This window comes from Dipodomys ordii, unplaced genomic scaffold (genome assembly GCF_000151885.1).
Source record: "Dipodomys ordii isolate 6190 unplaced genomic scaffold, Dord_2.0 Scaffold197, whole genome shotgun sequence".
Taxonomy (NCBI): Eukaryota; Metazoa; Chordata; class Mammalia; order Rodentia; family Heteromyidae; genus Dipodomys; species Dipodomys ordii.
In genome coordinates, this window is record NW_012267413.1 from 2,337,218 (window position 1) to 2,351,869 (window position 14,652).

The following is a 14,652-nucleotide window of genomic DNA, read 5'->3' on the forward strand; positions in this document are numbered from 1 at the left end:
CTCCCCCTCCCCCTCCTCCTCCTCCTCCTCCTCCGCCACTTCTGGCTTTTTCTGTGTATGTGGTACTGAGGAATCGAACCCAGGGCTTCATGCTTCCTAGGCAAACACTCTACCACTGAGCCACCTTCTCAGCCCACACATTAGTTTCTTTATTGGAGAGGCAGCTTAAGGCTCATTTATATGTGCCAGACCCATTTGCTTACACAAGAGTGTGGGATGACAAAATATGTGATGACCTTTTTAACCTTTCAAATACAAATTTCTTATTTAGTAGCATAGAATACAGGTTGATCAGTAACAATGTTAAAAATAACAAAGCAAATAAGACATTTAACAGCTGTTAGATCTGGGCTCTTACCACATGAGGGCAGTCTTTCTCTTAGTTATTTTCTCTTCAGGACCAAAAAAAAAAAAAATCAAGAAACTTGGATTAAACTATATTAAATCATGTAGATTAGGAAATTAACTTTTGGAAGGATGATAAAGGTTACTAACTTTTCAAGATTATATCTTGTTTAACAAATGTTACTTTTTTTGGTTTTGGTCAGTCATGGGACTTGAACTCATGGGGCTTGGGCACTGTCCCTACACTCTTCAGCTCAAGGCAAGCTTGAACTACAGCTTGAGCTACAGTGCCACTTCTGGTTTTCTAGTGGTTTATTGGAGATAAGAGAATCATGGACTTGGGAAAGTCCAGGCTGGCTTTGAATTGTGATTCTTAGATCTCAGCCTCCTGAGTAGCTAGGATTACAGGCGTGAGCCACCAGTGCCCAGCAACAAATGTTACTTTTAACTCGTTTTAAATAACAATGCTTTGATCTTCAGTAGAAAATTCTATTTTCTAATTTTTAGATTCCAATTTCTTTTTCTCTAAAATGATTGGGCTGGACTACTACTACTTATTGAATACCTCAGAGAGGTATTCAATAAGTTTGCCTCCTGAGTAGCTAGGATTACTTACAGGTGTGAGCCACTGATGCTTGGCTCTGCCATTGTTTTAATCTGTAAGATAGTAGATGTAGTATTCAAGTTTATCAACAGTTCTTCACCTGTAAAATGGTATCAATTATAGTGTATTTTACTATGTTATTAGGCTTAAATGAGGGGAAAATGTTATGGCAAGGGCTAAACGTTCACCAAACCATTCCTTTCTCCTCTGGCAGACAGCCCAGCCATTATTCCATCTCCACCTGCTTATCTGTTCCTGAACTTGCCTTCTGGCTAGTGGAACATGAGAGGCAGAACACATGCTATTCTCAGGTTAGCTCATAAACACCTCATTGTGATCCTCTATAAAGACCCTGGAAACCCTTTGTTAAAGTTATGAGACCACAAAATAGAAGGAACCTTGGTCCCTGAATCATGGCTTAGAGGAGATCTTTGTGTCTGCTAGGAATGCTATAATCTAAACATCTGAACTTAAAACACAAGCAAAAGAATGTTGATGTGGTTTGTAGCATATATGATTTAGATTTTTTGGCCAGTAGCAGGGCTTGAACTCAAGTTCTTGAGCTTGCTTGCTGTGCTGGGGCTCTACGATTTGAGCCATGAGCCATGCTAGCTTTTTGCTGCTTTTACTTGGAAATGGAGCTTTATGGGCTTTTCTATATAGGCTGGCTTCAAACTGCAGGCCTCCTGGTTTTAGCCTCCTGAGTAGCTAGGATTATAGGCATAAGAAACTGGTACTTTTTTTTTATCCTATAAAGTATAGAAACAAAATTGTGTAAAATCTGAACTATTCATAAATATCAATGAGAAGAAAGTTAATCTTTTGTATTTGAATGGCTATATTAAAAAAAAACTAATGGAAGATAAAAAGGGAAATCATATAAAATTGAAGTTCGGGTCAGTTTTTACTGAAATTGACTTGGAGATTATATTTAAGTTCACTTCTTCCTTGCAATTTGCTTCCATCCAGGCTGTGATTCATTCAACAGACTCTTTCAGTATTTCCCACCATGCATCTTTTTATCCTCTTTTTTGGTTATAACAAGTGCTATGTTAGCACTTTTGCTCAAGTCAATCTTGTTTTCTCTGGTTAATGAAATTCTATCTTTTACAGCTCAGATTAAGTTTCCTGTATTCATTCAAAGCCTTCTAAAAATGTGTTTTTCTTGTTGGTTGCCTTCTCCTCCAGCCTGTAATATAAACAGGAGAAAACAGTCACAGACAAGATGCTGGGAAGCCATCTATGATATGGAGATCAGCACAGGATGTATATTAGGAAGTGTTCTGATACCTGTCAGATCCTTGCTGCCCAGAACAGGTTTGACTTTGTCCTTAGTTCTCCACTGCTCCTCTTCTTCAAGAAGAGGAATGTCTGTGACCTGGGCACCCAGGACTGCTCGTGCTAGTAGTTAGGTTTTTACTTCAGTTGGGTTTTGGCAGCAGCTAGTTTAGGACACTGAAAGGCTTCTTTTGTGGATGGAAGGTTAGTAGGATGAACTATGATCCTTGCTGCAATGAATACTCATCCTCTTTCTTCTCACTATTGATAGTGCCCTCAGAGGTCTACATGATTTAGCTAGTGAAGTGCCTCAGGCTCTTGAGACTTCTGGATACCGAGACCTTTGAGTCTATTACCCATAGTTATGAGGATAAAGACACAAATTCCCCAAGTGGTCACTGGGATTGATGGCTAGATGACTGCTGCTTTCACAGACAGGATCCCATGCTCTATCATTCTCCTCTTGGGAATGTATCACACAACTGGGAATGGCTTAGGAAATTACTGCATCCTACAGTTAAGTGTTTTATATGTACAAGGTATCATATGTACACAGTGGCCACTTTGTAGGCCACTGTGTGGCCACTGTAGCCACACTTTCAGCAGGCTGTTCCACTGCTTGTGAGGCCTATAGCTTTGGATGGAGTGTTATGTGGAAGGTCAGGTCCAGTGGATTCCATGGTCTGCCACTGCTACATTTCCTTTGTTATTGAGTTAGTTTCTTGATCTCATGCAATAACATGTGGAATGCTGTGTGGGCAGCTCACATACAACATAAAACTTTGGACAGTCACATTGACTGAGATCCTGCAGGAAGGAAAGGCAAATCCATAAGCAGGATACCTTCATATTCCTGTTAAAATGAATGGCTGCTCCTTCCAGTGCAGAGAAAATCCAACATGGTTAAACTTGTCACTAAATGGCTAGTTGGTATTTTCAAGGGAGAGTGCAGTGTTGGATTTTGGCAATGGCTTCTGATGGTAGCAAGATGGTTATCTGGCCATGGTAGTTATCAGATTAACATTGGTGTGTGGCAGATCATGTTGTTAGGTTTATAAGTAACCTCTCTTCTACACTGTCTTCACTGTCCATGAATCCATTCTTGATGTGGGTGTGACTGAGGTAAAGGCTGGCGATATCAAGAGTCTGGAGTTATTCTGCCTATTTAATGCTCTTCAATCTTGGGTCCTGTGGAAGATTTGGACAGGAAGACAAAGGGACTACTTTAGGAACACCAGACCCCAGCCAGTTCCAGGGGGAATTCTGAAGCCGAGATGACCTGCAGAGTTGTTCCTGTTGAAGGAAGGAAATAAGATTCTAACAATCTCATATTGACTGGTCGTTTGTTGCAGGCTGTCCTGCAGGGAGCATGATTATGGGTAGACAGCAGCTTTTCTTAGCAAAGACAATCACTGGAAAAGGCTGTCAGCATATATGCTTTCTAGAAACTGAGAAAACAAATCCTTCCATCTTAAAAGGAGAGAGAGGAATGTAGCATAACACTCACAAAAGAGATAAATACGATTTACCAATGTATACCAAGAGCTTTATATATTGGCTCACATGTCTTAGGCATTCAAAAGGTCTTTTAGAATAAATGAATCACTACAATGTCCTTCTTTCTCGGTGTTGAGTATAAGTTCACACCTCATCCTACCTTTCATCATAATATGCTTCAGCATTTAAAGAAGAACGTGTCATACATATCTAACAGTTATCAATGTGTAGTCATATGTGTTCTCCTTCTGGAATGGATATATACAATATTACTTTTCTTTTTCTGAACATTGGTGTAACATACTCTGGTATGCATTTCCCCCAAGTAAGGACAGTCTCCATGACAGCAATTCCCAAATATCACCTAATAGTAGGTCTGTGCTAAATTGCTCTGATTCTCTACGGATTATCTTTTATGATCTCTCTCTCTCGTGTGTGTGTGTGTGTGTGTGTGTGTGTGTGTGTGTGTGTAAGATATGAACTTGTTATACAGCCCAGGCTACCCTCAAACTCACAGTACTCCTACCTTGTCCTCTCGACTGTTGAGATCACAAGTGTGTTCCACCAAACCCAGCCATGTATTACATTTATCACTTTTTTTCTTCCTCTACCTCCTTTTCATCTCCTCCCTCCTCCTCCTCTTTTGCAGGCTTCCTTCTATCTACTTTACAGTGTCAACATTTACTTTCGTTCTTCAGAAATATGAAAGTTTCACACATACCATGGAACAATGGTTTTGCTTACAACAAAGTAAAACCTCAATCTTAAAATCTATAGCACTAGATAAGAGTCTTTAGGGTGTTTTAGATCCCTGACAAATTGCAGAATGTATTCTCAGGACTATGAAAGTAACAGCCTCTGGGTTATATTTCAGGTTCATTTCTGAGAAATAAGGAGAAACTTTGAATTGAGTCATATTCTAGTATGACCTTACAGTATTGTACACACAATGGATATGTTAAAAGGAAACTCTTGTACAAATAATTGGTGTTTATAATAGTAAAACAATAAGCAGGTAAACTAAGAAAAGTGTTTCTCTGAGTTCTCTGAGTCATTCTAGGAAACAATCAACCCAATCAACCTATAAAGGGGCCCAGAGCTGTTGGAGTTTTGGAAAGCTGCATCGTGGCACCTGTAGGGTGGATCTCATGTGGAAGTCAGCTCTTACTTTGTGGGATCTGACTCTTACTCCAGGCTGAGGGGGTCAGATAGGAATTGAAGTGTGGGATTTTCAGTGTCCTTTGGGGGAACTGTATGATATATGTGAAAAATTCTCCTTATTTTGGCAAGCTAACATGTTTTAAGTATTGAGTCCAAGGAAACACTGAGTTTATTTTTCTTATTATTACACGGGAGCCCATCAGCCTAGCAAAGACTTTGTCTTTCATTGCATTGCAGGGTGAGGCTCTGCCGTTATCATGGATTGCCTTCTTTCCACAGGTGTGAGAGCCACATCTTGACCTAAAATTCCTTACTGTTGACTATCACATTTCTTTAGTCTCATTTTACCTATGACAGTCACTCTTCTCCTTTTTCATTTTCATAAACTTACCTTTTTTTTTTTTTGTCAGTCGTGGGGCTTGAACTCTGAGCTTGGGCACTGTCCCTGTGCTCTTCAGCTCAAGGCGAGTGCTCTACCACTTAAGCCACAGCGCCACTTCCGGTTTTCTAGTGGTTTATTGGAGATAAGAGTCTCATGGACTTTCCTGCCCTGGCTGGCTTCGAACTGCGATCCTCAGATCTCAGCCTCCTGAGTAGCTAGGATTACAGGCATGAGCCAACTTTTTTCTTTGTTTTTTTTTTTTGGTTTTGTTTTTTTTGCTTATGTGGTGCTGAGGAATTGAACCCAGGACTTCATGCATGAGAGGCAAGCACTTTACCACTGAGCCAACTTCCCAGCTAAATTTAACTTTTTAAAGGAATCTACACTATGAGGGTTCGTGTTCTCCACCCTGTGTTTGCCTCATAGTGTCATCTAATCTGTCCCACATGATTTCACCTGTAAGATCCACATTGGTAAGTCACTCCCCATCAGGAAATAGTCTTGCTGCCTCCATTACCCTCTCTAGGATTACACAAAGAAGTGTTCCAGAGGATCACCTGTGATTCAAAGTCGTCTTCAGTCAGAGTCCTTGTGTCTGAGAGGACTGGAGACCTCCTATCACCTATTGGAAGCTGGTGGCCTCCTTGCAAGTTATAGTGCTGCTGTAATTAAAGGCAGGTGGTACAGGGCCTGGAGAATGAACAAAAAAACATGTCACTGTAATTTGGCACAGACAGTACAGGAATTCCTTACGTAAGCTCTTTTTACCTTGCTAAGTAAAGAAGCAGCTTTACAAAGAGAGTATCAAATCTTTTAGGCATAAAGGTGTTCTTAGTAGTGATACCGTCACAAAAGAGCTGTACTTAGGAGGGTTTTAGAGCCCAGAATAGGAAACAGTGTATGTATTTATGCTGTATCTTCCACACAGAACCTGCCTTAGTGCAGGTGATTATGAGTCAACTGAGGATCTACCTTGGAAGGGCTGAGGTACTTATTTAATGTGTTTGTATGGTGAGCAAAGATAGTTCATGTGCTCCTTGAGGTGAGGAAAAAATTTTTTTTTGTTGCAAGTCTTGAACTCAGGGCTAGGTCACTGTCCCTGAGCTCTTTCTCTCAAGGCTAGCACTCTACCACTTAGAGCCACAGCTCTACTTCCAGTTTTCTGGTGGTTAACTGGAGATAAGAGTCTCATGGACTTTCTTGCCCAGGCTGACTTTGAACTGTGATCCTCAGATGTCAGCCTCCTGAGTAGCTAAGATTACAGTTGTGAGACACCAGAGCCTGGTAAAGAAAAAAAAATTAATGACAACTTTTCCTCAATTCCCTATTTGTCTCTCCTTATGTCCCTCCTCATTTTGTTCAATTTATTTATCCCATCTATCAAAACAGAAGTTGTCACAGTAGTTTGAAAGATGACTGAGAATAATTGTGACATGTTTACTCTAAGGAAAATCAAGGAAAATCAAGAAGGAATCACTAGAGACTTTATTACATTAAAAAAATCCCCAAACAGCTATGCCAATTCTTAAATTACATTATTTTTTAGACTGATAGATTCCTGACTATGCATTACATTACCAGGTAAGCAATCTTATAGTGACTGAATCTTCCCTCTTCAGCCAATACAAGATTTGGCTGGAGGTGCTCTGGTTGTTTTTCTCCTACTGTTGACCAACCCTAAGACAAGAGAAGGAACAAAGAAGAAAAGATGGCAACAGTCTGTTCTCCCAGCTCAAGTCCTTAACAAAGTAACTGAGATCCATTCTAAGTTGGTTTTCCCAATAACAAGAATTTACTGTTGGCTTGTAAAACTCTAGTGTACGCCTAAGGGGTTTGAGACTTTTCTTGGCAAAGCTGGTTCAGATGAAAGGAACTGGAATCTGATTGGCTGACCCAAATTGACACTTCAAAGGGGGAAGCACAGTGGACAAGGAGAGAGAACAAGAGAATGTTTTAATTTTCATCTATTGAGACCTGACTTTTAAAATTAAGCTCCCTGGAATAACTAGAATCATTTTATGTTCCACTCCATCTTAAACCTTAATTTCTCCAGGTTCTTGACATTAAAAAAAATCAGAATTAAAAAGAGTTCTACCTGAGCTTCACAACCTTCACAGTTATAATCTAGTGCTACACAGGTGGGCTGAGATCTGAGGATCCAGTTTCAAAGCCAGTCCAGGCAAGAAAGTTCATGAGACTATTATCTTCAATTAGTCACGCAAAAACCAGAAGTGAAGCTGTGGCTCAAGAGGTTGGGGGTCATCTTTGAGTGAAAAAGCTAAGGGACAGCACCCAGATCCTGAGTTCAAGCTCCAGTACTGGTGCGTGTGCTTGCATATGCATAAACACACAAAACACATACATGAAAAGTGGCTCTGGACTAGGGCTGTAGCTCTGAGGCAGAGTATTTCCTTAGCAGGCCAGAAGCTCTGGGCTCCCTCCCCAGAATCCCCAAACTAACACAAGTGTGGCATCTTGTTCTCCCAAGATGCTCCAACAAATAAGCAGTGAGCACTCAGAACTTATTTGATGACTCAAACTTTGAGATTCCATTTTTATCCCCCACAAACATGTTTCATCAAAGTTTCTATCAGCTAAAAGAAATTTATTTCAGCTTCTCAGTATTGTTGGCCTCTGTATTCACTAAACTGCTACTACTATGGTCAAGACAATTCACTCAAGTGTGTATTGAAGGTCTAGCCATAATGGAAGTTACTCAAGAAATCCAGAGATTCCTGTTTCAAAAAGTTTATAACAGTAAGAAGAAAGATGGTAGGCATATCACCTCTTACAGAAGATGGACATTTCCAGGTAATCTAGTCAGACTAAACAGTGAGCTGGAAATCAAGGAAGAAGCTGCAACTGAAGTTAACAAACTTCAAGTGCTCAAGCTGTTAAATCAAGGATGCATAGAAGAAAGACGAGTCAGTGGTTTTTGACTTGGATTTTGAAAGATGAGTAGGAGACTGATGTGTACTTTGGGAGTTGTCAAAGTTGGAGTCGGCCAGTAAATGGTAAAAATAGGAACTATTTAGGAACTATTGCCAATGGGGGGAAGAGACATTGGAAATACAGAACTACACTCATTTCCCATATTTCAGTAGTTTCTGAATAAAATGCTACTTTTTCCCTTTAAGGATAGAAGCGATTGAGGACCTTTCAGGGGCAAAGAGGAGAAAGGCAATTAGGAAAAAGTAGCTAATGTGAAGAAAGTTAACTATTCAAGGGAAACAGGTGTTTAGCCAGATTCTAGCGCAGCCTGGGGAAATTGCAGAGGAAGAAAATGAACATTTCTTCTAGTAACTCAGTGGCGTCGTTGAGTGATACTTAGAAAACAAAACGTTTTGTACTTATTTAGGGGAAATAAGTGCAAAATGGGAAAAGTGAGTTTGACCGAGATCGCTTGGAATCCTATGCCAAGAAACTTGTTGGCTTTAGAGCCAGCTGGGAATAGGACTCTACAGCTGGTCGCGCTCTCTGTAAGGAGCAGACCTGCGTGGCTCAAAGCGAGCCCTTTTCTAGGCCCCAGCTTGTAGTTACAAACGAGAGCGAAGGGCCTTCGGAGCCTGACAGCCCCGGGCCTCCCGCCTCCAGGTCCAGACGCCCGCTTTCCTAGCTCCTGGTCTTCCCCAGGTGCTGTCAATCCCGCACAGGTAGGAGGCGGGAGAAACACGTGCGACGGGGGACCGAACCAATCATCTTCGCGGCCCGGGGTCCCAGGCAGCACCACTCGGTGCCGGGCAGCGCCCCGGCCGGGCCCGCCCTGAAGTGGGCGGGGAGCGGGGCTTCCCGCAGGCTTTTCCGTCCGGGTTCCCAGCGGGTGGGAAGCCGGCCTTCGCCCCGCGGAGCCCTCGCCGGAGACGCGCCCGTCGCGCGTCCCGAGTCTCCCAAAAGAAGGACGCCTAAATCCCGGCAGCGGCCCCTCGCGACCCCGAGGCCCGTGGGCTTCCAGAGAAGCCCCAGCGGTGCGGACCGGAGCCCAGAAAGCCGGGCCTGGGGCGCTGGCCCTGAGGGCAGCCGTGTGGCGCACGCGCATCTCCGCCGGCCACGTGACGCGGCCGCGAGCACGTGACTCGCGGGCTCCGCCTCTCGGCGTTCTGCGTTCGCCTGCGCCTTCTGCGGCGGGCGCAGCAGGCGGCTTCGCGCAGCGCTCCGGGAACTTGGGATTCGCCGGGAGGTGCGGCTGCGGCGGCGGCAGCGGCCGGCTTCCCAGGTAGCGGCGAGTGCGGGGTCGAGCTCGCGTTGCGGGGGGCGGGGGCGGGCCGGGGTGGGGGGGGGGGGGGGGGGCCGCGTCGGAGCTCCGTTATTCCTGCACGCTCCCGCCTCTGTGTCTCGCCCTCCCTCCGGCTCCGGGCCCGCGCGGCTCCCGACCCGCGGCCGGCCGCTCCTGAGAAGAGAGTGGAAGAGGCGAGGGACCCTTCTCCCCGATGTGGCCCGGGCGGCCCGCCGCGGCCTCGGCCGGCCGCAGGTGTGGCGCTGGAGCTCTCCCCGTCCCCACCCCGTCCTCCCCCGACTCTTAGCATCTCCTCTTGCCCCCCCCCCCGAGGGCTGTGGGGTCACGGCTCGAGTCCTCCGTGGTTTCCCCTCCTCCCCGCTCCCCACCCCCGGGTCAAGGGTGAGAGGCTCTGACTGGGGACCTTGAGCCAGAAGAGCGGTGTGCTGAGTAGGTAGATGACTTTGTGCTTCCTCTGGTCAGAACAGACTTGCTTGATTTAAGATGACCATCGAGGCAATCTCTGTTCCGCGCACATAAGTGATTTTTTTTTTTTTTTTGTGGATAATTTCTTGCAGGTGAACACTATAAGCCATCTGCTGCAGGACTTTGCAGCTGAGGATGTTAAATTTATAAATCAGTTTTGTCATCATGCCTTTACGGGAGGCACGGTCTTGTTTCCTATGTGCACTGGAAGGATTAAAGCCTGTGGAAGGCAGACATGGAGTTTCTGAAACTGGTGTGGGATGCGGACTCATTACATAGAAAAACATCAAAATATTGAACATAAAACATCTTCAAAGTACATAAAAGGCATTAGAAAATGATTGAACCCTGACCCGAGACTAGAGTATGCTTTAAACTTTAGATAGGATATACCTTTGAAGCTGGGCGCTGGTGGCTCTAGCTACTCAGGAGGCTGAGATCTGAGAATCGCGGTTCAAAGCCAGCCCCGCACGAAACTCTGGGAGACTTTTTTTTTGGGGGGGGTGGTCTGGTCGTGGGGCCTGAACTCGGCCTGGGCGCTGTCCCTCAGCTCTTCAGCTCAAGGCTAGCGCTCTACCACTTGAGCCACAGGGCCACCTCCGGCTTTTTTCTTTTTGCTTATGTGGTGCTGAGGAATTGAACCCAGGGCCTCAGGCATGCAAGGCAAGCGCTCTACCAGTGAGCCACCTTCCCAACCCCTCTGGGAGACTCTTATCTCCAATAAACCACTAGAAAACCAAGTGGCACTGTGGCTCAAGTGGTAGAGCGCTCACCTTGAGCTGAAGAGCTGAGGGACAGCACCCAGGCCCAGAGTTCAGGTCCCACAACCGACAAAATAAAAAATCCCTTTGAAGTGAGTACTAAGTGAATTATGCTCCCTTTGAATGGCTTTCAGGGCGGGTGTGTAACATAGAGCCTCACCAGTGAGTTGACTTTTAATCTGTGACCACTGGTCTGTCAGTACTTCAGGATAGTTTCCCCCCTCCTAACCTCTAGTCTTCTCTTGAAGCTTATTAATCTTTTTTTTTTGCAAATTTTTGTTGTTGTTGTTGGTCGTGGGCTTGAACTCTGGGCCTGGGTGCTTTCCCGGCGCTCTTCAGCTCAAGGCGAGGGCTCTACCGCTTGAGCCACAGCACCACTTCCGGTTTTCTAGTGTTTTATTGAAGATAAGAGTTTCCTTTGCTGGCTGGCTTTGAACTGTGATCCTCAGATCTCAGCCTCCTAAGTAGCTAGGTTTACAGGCATGAGCCATCCGTGCCCGGCTTTTGCAAATTTTTTTTTTTGTGATTAAGTGATTACATAATTTCACAAATTTCACAGTATTGTGGGATAGTGATACTTAAAGTCACAAACATTCTAACCTTCTTAGGGCAAATTGTCTATCGTGGTCTATAAAGCTTATGAGTTCTATGAGCTTTGACTCTACAGTTATTTCTTCCACATTGGGTGATAAGTACATTGCTTCTTTTTGCATTGTCAGCTGTTCCCTCTTTTCTACTCCCTCCCTCCCTCCCTCCCATTGCTGCCATTGAGTTAGTTGCTTTGTTCGTTTTGATCAATGTCCGGTGCAGTTGATGGGTCCCACTGTTGTACGTTTTCTCCTGTTTTCCTCTAGTTCTGTGTCTTCCTTCTAGTTTCCCTCCGATGTGCACATATATCCCCATATATGTGATCAGCAGCGTGGGGTCATTTAGTAATGATTCGTCCAGATGAGTGGAGGTTCTTTGTTTCTCCAATGTTGTTTACTTTGTCATATCGCCTTACCTTTTGGATTTAACATCCACTTATCAGGGAGACCATGTGCCGTTTGTCTCTTTGCTCTTGGAAGCCTATTGATCTTGAAGAGGTTTCTTCTACAAGTATGTGTGTGTGTGTGTGTGTATATGTATGTGTGTATGTGTGTGTTTATGTGTTTGCCAGTCCTGGGGCTTGATCTAAGGGCCTGGGCACTGTCCCTGAGCTGCTTTTGCTCAAGACTAGTACTCTACCACTTGAGCCACAGCACCACTTTTGGCTTTTTCTGTTTATGTGGTACTGAGAGTGCTAGATAAGCACTCTACCACTAAGCCACATTCCTAGCTTACAAGTGTGTTTTATATCTGTAATTTAAATAATCAACTTCTGGGGATTGCAGGAAATGGATAGAGAACCAAAGCTGCCAACTTTAAAAAATTATTGTAAAATTTTAAAGAATCCCTGTGGGTTACAGGCTGGCCATATCTTCCAAGGTTCCTTCAGTTTATCCTACTGAAGTCAGGTATAGGAAATAAGCTTTGAGCCTTTCATTAGTAGAGTCCAGATAAGGCATTATGAACTGCTTTTTTGGTTGTTTTTATTTTTGAAATATATTTTATTATGAAAAGTTGCATGTTTTGTATGTGTTTTAAGCAATGTACAACAAAATTGTGATGAATATTGATTGAGCTAAACGACTTCCTAGAGTTGATCAGTTAATTATGTATTTAACTCATGGTGTGGACTTAAAAAATACATTTAGCCTGCAGTATAGATTTTTGAATATTGCAGAGAATAAAAGAAACATTAAATACAAATAAGCATAATGTGCAAAGTTTATAATTTTACTACCTAAAAATCTTAACAGCTGGTATTTTAAGTACTTTTTACCATACAAATTTATTGAGTTCCAGAGTTCAGATAGAGATTTCAGATTTGCAAGTGAAGCTGTGATACCTAAATCTAGCTCTCGGGGGAGCCAGGGGTAAGAGGTTCTTTCGTTTGAATTTAGTTTTAGTTCATGTGGCTAGGGTAAAAAAATTTTTTTTTCTGCCAGTTGTGTGGCTTGAACTCTGTCTGGGCATTGTCCCTGAGCTTTTGTGCTCAAGGCTAGTGCTTTACTAGTTGAGCCACAGTTCCACTTGTTTTTTTGTGGTTAATTGAAGTCTCATGGACTTTTTTCCCCCTGGGCTAGTTTTAAACCACGATCCTCATATCTCAGCCTCCTGAGTAGCAAAGATTATAGGTGTGAGCTACAAGTGCTAGACATGTGTATTTTTGAATGAGATACACTGTTAAAAATGAGATTATACCCATTCATGCCTAATAATCTGTTGTAAGGTGAGAGATGGCTTCTGGAATAGGTGGAAAGCTTATAGTTTTGTAAATAGAAGTCTGTCCCTTTTCCTGTGCTTCAATCCTGAGCTCAGTTGTTACAATGGAGACATCCAGTGATACTGTTTACATCCATCAGTAGCTGGGAGGTTACTGCATGCAAGTACAGGCTTGGCCTGGTAACTTGTTTTGATAAATGGAAGGTGATGGAGATAATAATGCACATAGTCCTTAAGAGGCAGCTCCAGCTTTTCCATCTTAAAAGCCAGTCAATATATATAAAAACTTGGGTGAGGCTAGACAGAATAGTTGGACCCTCCCAGGTAATGCATGAGGCTCACTTTAGTTCTAGTCATATTTCCAGTGTCTTTGACCTCATAAATATTCCCAGCTGAATGCACTAAAATCACAGAATCAAGAGAAATTACAAATTGCTGCTGGTTTTAAGCCACTGAGTTTGCAGTAGTGTATTACTCAGTAATAACTGAGGTAACAATGAAAAGACCAACAACCCCGAAGTGATGGTGCATGCCTGTAATCCCAGCACTCAGGAGGATAAAGCAGGAAAATAAAAAATATATTGTGCCATACCATTGGTATCAACCTGTGTCCCAAGATGTAAACAAAATTGTGGTCAACATAAATAGTAGTTGCTTTATGATACATCTCTTCATTAAGTTTTATTTCATATCGAATAGCAGTGTACTTACTGAATTAAAGGGAAGACTATGGCTATATTTCATATTCTTTAAGATTGTAACTAGTTAGCCCCACATTTGATGGGTTATACCTGTAATCGTAGCTACTTAGGAGGCTGAGATCTGAGAATTGAGGTTTGATGCCAGTCTAGGGAAGAAAAGTCCAGGAAACTCTTATCTTCAATTAAACACCAGCAAACTGGAAGTTGAGCTGTGGCTCAAGTGGTAGAATGCTAGTCCTGAGCAAAAGAGCTCAGAGATAGTACTTATGCCCGGAGTTAAAGCTTCACAACTACCACCACCACCAACAACAAAGTAACTGGTTAAATTAAAAATCTTAAAAAAATATTTTCTATCCAGAGAGGATCATGGTTCCAGGCCAACCTGAGTAGAAAAGTCTGCATGACTGCATCTCAACTGAAGAAATTAGACAGGGTGACTTAAACATGTTGTCTCAGCTATTATGGGAAGCTTAAAGTAGGCACATTGATGCCCAGGAAGGAAATGAGACCCCATTTGTAAAATAACCAGTTCAGTAAAGGTCTAGAAGTGTGGCTTTAGTAGTAAGCCTTCCTGTAAGACGGTGAGTTCACATTTTCTACTGTGTGATTGTCCTCAATTTTAAGTGACATCACTTTCGGTATCACTCCAACCTCTCTTTTTTACCACATTCTGTTGCTACTTTCTGTCTTCCTTTTCTGCAAGATTTGTATCTTTTGCAGCAGAAACTAGGTAATAGGTAAAACACTGAAGTGGGCAACACTGGAAGAGTTCCCAGATCCAAAGACAATAGTAAGGGTTGCTGACAATATGGAGAAATTGGAAACTCGGTGGGCATGTAAAATGCAGGAGAGAATGTGAATGTGTTTCCTTCAGATTGCCTCCTCCTCCCCCACCGCCTTTACGCTCACCCTTTTTG

General features: G+C 43.2%; 1 protein-coding gene across 1 annotated transcript in view; it reads left to right on the plus strand.

Moving 5' to 3' along the window:
- Nucleotides 1-9,402: 9,402 nt before the first annotated feature.
- Nucleotides 9,403-14,652, plus strand: part of Rcbtb1 (regulator of chromosome condensation (RCC1) and BTB (POZ) domain containing protein 1) — a 52,123-nt gene continuing 46,873 nt past the window's right edge. The window contains exon 1 of the mRNA XM_013034821.1: nt 9,403-9,480. The gene's annotated coding sequence lies outside the window, so the exon portion shown is untranslated. The remainder of the gene's footprint in view (nt 9,481-14,652) is intronic.